The sequence below is a fragment of the Microcebus murinus genome, chromosome 18 (assembly GCF_040939455.1).
Source record: "Microcebus murinus isolate Inina chromosome 18, M.murinus_Inina_mat1.0, whole genome shotgun sequence".
Classification (NCBI taxonomy): domain Eukaryota; kingdom Metazoa; phylum Chordata; class Mammalia; order Primates; family Cheirogaleidae; genus Microcebus; species Microcebus murinus.
The window spans coordinates 29,939,234-29,944,819 of record NC_134121.1 but is presented as its reverse complement, the minus strand read 5'-3'; positions in this window follow the sequence as shown (position 1 = coordinate 29,944,819).

Sequence of the window (5,586 nt, the reverse complement as noted above, 5' to 3'; positions counted from 1 at the left end):
CTGCGTGTGTTCAATGTCTGCCTGCCCCCGGTGTGGGGTTGTGGGGATGAGTAGGTCTGGGGGAAGGACCGCCCTCTCAGCGTTGCCCTAGCTGCACCCCAGTCCCTCCCTCCTGCTGGGTTCCAATGGAGCCTGAGGCTGGGTCTTCTCGGCTGTCCCGGAATCACTGGGGTCCAGACCTCACTCTTGGCCCAGGGCAGCCAAGACACTTCCCAGGCATGCAGGAGAGCAGAGCCAGGCTGGAGGGCAGGGCCCAGGCTCCTGAAATGAAACTCCACACCTGTTTGCAGTGAGGACCTCGGGCTGGGCTTCCCTTGAGGCCGCTACTCACCCATCTGCCCTCACCCACGCCCTCAGAGGGCACTCAGCTAGAGACTTCTTGAACCAAACGCTTTCACCTGGACACATTCCCACCCCACAGATACCCTCTTCCCACACTGGCACAAACATCCTCACACCCAGACCCAGCACCCAGAGCAGCCACGCTAGGGCCACTCCCATCCAGCCCCTGAACTTGGCCAGGAGCCTCCCCAGCCCTGCCCTCACATTCACACCCGCTGGCTCCTCCACTCGCACTTCAGCTCCAAAGGGCTCTGTTTTGGGCCAAAGGACCCAGACCCTTTCCAGCTGAAGACCAGGCCAGTAGGGTGGCTCCAGTTCAAAAGAAGAGCCTAGCCCTGCCTCAGGGCACAGCTACATTTCCCCAAGTGTCTGTGCCTATTCACCGGCCTACCCATGTCTGCTCCCTGCCCGCACTCAGCTGGTCCTGGATAGCAGGATGAGAGCCCAGCCTGTAAGCAGCGTCCCTCAGGGGTACAACCCTGCACTCTCTCTGCTTTCCCTTTCCACCTCCCCACTCTTTACCATTCTTCTGGATCTGGGCAAGTTCTGGTGGAGCTTTTCTGTCTGTCTGACTGCCTCTCTTGTGGATGAATGTTCCATCTTTCTTCTACTACCTTCCTTCTGTTCTCCCTGAGCATCCCAAAGCTCAGGCCCCTTGCCCACCCCGTTCACTGGCCTCCTCACACCGGGTTTAGACTTCGGCTCCCAGGGTCTGGCAAAGTAAACAAGCCAAGTGCAACCGAGGAGATAAAAAGGGGCCGGGGCCAGTCTGGGTTGGGAAAAACCCATAAAGATAAGGCTGACAGCCCAGCGGTCTTGGGCCACAGCCTGCAGGCAGCAAGGCTCGCGGGGCAGGGCCAGCGCCAGCACCCTCTTCAGGCCACGTGCGGTTCGGCCGAACCTCGGAAACCCAGGAGCCCCCAAACAAATAACGCTGTCGAACTAGGGTAGTTGTTCGCTGGGCCAAGGCGCGGGTGCCGACTGTATCTGGGCCCAGCCGGATTGGGTACCGGCGATCGGCGGGTCCCAGGTGTGGGGGCCTGTGGGGCCAGAAGGAGGGACCGTCTCGCGCGTTGCCCGCCTGACCACTGGGTCTTCTGCTGGGCACTCATCACACCCACAGCGGTGCAAACCCTCCGGCTCGCGCTCCTCGCGCTCGTAGTCCTGCCCCGTGCGCAGCTCATCCGCGGCTCGTGTCCACTGACGCCGGTCCCGCAGCTCAGACTGGCGACCGGGCCTGCGCGGTGCTCTCCTTCCCCTCTTCGGGGTTTACCTCTTCCTTTTCTCTCGGCCACGGCCACGCAGCCACATCCTGACCTCGCGGCAGCTTACCCTCTCTGAAGCTCCTCGCCAATTTCCTTTTTTCCCCCCCGCCGCCGGGCTGGCCGGGAGCGGCCGTTCCCGCGGTCCCGGCTCACCCGGACGCCTGCAGGGCCGGGTCCCGCACTCTGCAGAGGCCCGCAGCCCGCGCTCGTCCGTCCTCCACGTCGACCCCTCCGCGGGCGCCGCACGCCGCTCCTCGCCCGTTGCGATTGGGTCCATAGTTTTCAGTTGCCTAGTTTTCCAAAGAGGCCAGCATTTTTCTTTTCACTTTTACGTTACTGGTGATATTTCCCTTGCACTGGAGGAATTGTTACTATTTCGTACTATTTTTAATATTTTAATTATTTCTACTATCAGAATAGTATTCTGGTCAGTTCAGTAACATTAAGAATATTTATCTGATCACATGAATTATTACTACTTTTTACCTTTAATACTATATGGTTGAAGGACTGGCTTGCTGCCTTAAATTATCGTTATTAAATATGTTGTTGCTTTCCTGTCACTGCTCCATCAGTACAGGGCCTCCTATTACCAATATCTAAGTAATTATATATGATCTTCCAATAGGTCCTGTTAATCTATCGTTATTTTACATTTTTACATCGTATCTCTAAAAAGTTTTTTTGCTAGCCCTTCATTCTGTTTATACTTTGTCACACTGTGTTAATACGTTGTTGTTTACCATAACTTAACATAATTGTTCTCCAAATTATGTTAATTTTTTCACATCCTTATAATACTTCTTGTTATTGTACCATAATTTGTTTTGTTAGAATTGTTTATAATACTCCAGGTATTATTCTTCATCACATCGCAACAATATCTTGTTACTTTGTCATTATTTGTAATGTTACAGATCTTAATTTGTTAGTTATTTTTCATCACTTCATTACTTCTCGTTACATTGTCATACTTTGTAATATTGCTGTAGCTCTTAATACTCTGATTATTTTTCATCACATTGGTACAATACTTCTTATTACTCAACCATTATTTATAATGTTGTGACTATTAATACCTTGGTCATAAATTGTCTTATTACTGCAGCAATTCTTGTTACTGTGTCCTTATTTATATTACTATTGCTCTTAAAATTTTAGTTAATATTTGTTTTAATAGTTCAGTATAATATCAATAATACATCATATGATAGTATTGTCACTACTACTACTATTTCCCTTAATAATGACTTTCATTGTTTACCCTTTTCCTACAGTTTCCTACGGTTTCCTACAGCTTAATTTGTTACACTATTATTATATGTTAAACTATTGCTGTTAATTTTAATACAATAATTCTTACATTGTTCCTATATTTGCAGTTACTTTGTCTTCAATCCTTTTTAAATTATGATTACTATTTTCACTTGATTCTGAAAGTGACTATTATTTTATTAAGTCCAAGTGTTATATCAGTTATGCCGCTCAGCCCTGTTTCTTTGATAATTGCTCATGTTCTGATAATTTTTTATCTTCGATCATTATTTACATATAATGTTCCTTCCTTTAATTTTAAGAAGTCTGTTGCATCAAAAACTCTGAAATCCAGCATTATGATCACTCACATTTCTACATCGATTTTCGCCACCAGTACCCAGGCCCTCTTCCTGGGCCTTTCACGTCCTGCAAACACCAATTTCAAGGCCACCGCTTTGCCTGTCACGACTTAACCTTGTTTCTTTGGTGCTGGTGCTGTAGTTCCTATGCTCTTGGTTTCCTGGCCCCAATTCGTGGCGTTACTCCGAGAAGAGGGCTCGAGCCCCAACCCCTGGGTGTCGGCCGATTCAGCCACCGACCTGCGGAGCACTTACATGCAGGGGAGCCACCTTCCTTGCAACCGTACCTGCCCCCGAGGTTCTTACCCAGGTTGCTGTAGGTTATTCATCTCTTTCCAGCTTACCCTCCTCGACCCTGCAACCTAATCCTGGGCCCCCCTGGCCGCTGCCCTGCACATCGCCATCCCGCTGGAACCGACACTCACCCTAACTGCGCTGCCGCATGCGGAGGCGCCAGCTGCCCAAGGTCCACTGCAGGCTCGGGTCTGAGGAGCAGGGGCGCGGGACAGCCCAGCCGAAGCTCCGACTCAGTGCCGCTGGGTCAGGGTCCCGCTGCCCGCAGTGCCCTCGGGGCCGGGCACATCCCGGCTCTGGAGCGGTCCCTTGATCTCCAAGGCTGCACTTTGGGGCCTCAGCTCCCTCCTCCTCCCTCCCTCCCTCTCTCCAGGGCCTCCCCCCACCCGCGCTGACGTCGCAGCTGTCAATCAGTCCGCGCCCGCTGCCCCCCAGGGAGGGAGGCTCTAGGGTCCCCAGGCTCCACGGCCCCCAGGACGCTGAGCCCCAAGCAAGCCGCCTGCTCCTCCAACGCGTGGCCCAGTGCCCTCCCCGCAGCCCTCGGGACCCGCCAGCCGGGTAGGGGCTAGGAGCCCCGCATGGTTTAGATTAGAGAGGCGGGAAGAGAGGACTAGCGGCTGGGCCGCGCCGCGCAGCTCTCAGCCGAGGATTGACAACGAGGACAGTTCGCCGGGCCCCCGCGGTGCCCGAAGCCTGGGGTGCTTCACAGCCCGGCCTAGCTCCTACCGGGGCCCACTTCCAGGCAGTGGCCTCCACCGACCCCCAGGCCGCGGGCTCCCCACCCGCACACGCCCCCTCTCTGAGACCTACTCCCAGCCGTGCACGCTATTTGTGAGCCCATTTTCCGGGTCGCAGTCCACACGCGTCTCACTGGCCCACACTGCATTTAGCGACCATGCCCCACCACAGGTCCTCACACCTACAGGCTCCGGGACGGTCCGGTCGACCCGGGCATGGCCTTGTCTGAGCAAGGACCCTCTGCTCACCCGCCCTTCCTCGTCCTGGCCCAAGGAGCGGCGGGTGCTGGCCACGGCCAGGAGCGACTCGGAGACGGAGACGGCTGCAGAGGTCACGGGTAAAGGCAGGCCCTGCACGGGCAAGGAGGAAGCCCAGTGGCCGGGCATGGAGTGGCAGCAGCATTGGGGAGGTGCTGGGCCTGGTCTCAGCTCAGGCCTTGATGGAGCCCAGGCAGAGCTTGAAGGTGCCAGGCTTGGCAGAGCCTCTTGCAGAAACTGGGGCCTAGGGCCAGAACTCTGCGGCCGGCAGCTCCTTGAGATCCTGAAGTGCTGAAGAGGAAGCCCAATGTCTGTCCCAGTCTAGGAAGGGGAGACTGGGGAGCATCCCCCTCCTAGCCAGTGGGGCCTCAGCCTCCGGGCCTCAGAAAGTGAGGCGCTCTGCTGCCTAGACCTGCCTGCCTAATCTCTGACTCCCTCTGTCCCACATACCTCTATGTCTCTATGTCTGTCTGTGCCTCCCCACAGGACCCTGCAGCTCCACAGGCATGTGGACCTCAGTCTATGCGCCAGCCTGTCACACACCCAGAATCCTGGGGCAAGGATAGGTTTGCCCACCCATCCGTTAATGTCCCACAATCCTGTCAATAAGGACTCCCAGATTAGCCTGCCAGTTCTTAGCAAGGGCTGCATCCTTCCCTCCAATAGTGTCCCCAACCTCTCCAATCAGCCTTTGTTCCTTTCCAGATTCTGACCTCAAAATCAGATTGCAGGCAACAGGACAGGAAAACCCCTTTCCTGGATGGGTCTGTCCCTTTTCTAATGCTAGGAAATGGAAAGCCAGCAGCAATGCTTCCCTCACCACTACCCCCTGCCAGCCCCCATCTCAAAGGAGAAAGCAAAAGACCAACTTGGAAAAGCCAACTGCTGCTGCTCTCAGGAGCCTGCAACCCAGCTCAAGAATCCTTATCACCCTCAGCCACACCAGATCCCACGACCTCATCTTCCCTTCATGACTCTTCTCATGGAGCTCCAAACCAGGGAGGGGAAGTAAGATCTAAGAGGGGTGGAGAAGCTTAATCCTCCCCCAATCCTGCCTCCTCCTGGAGTGGAGAA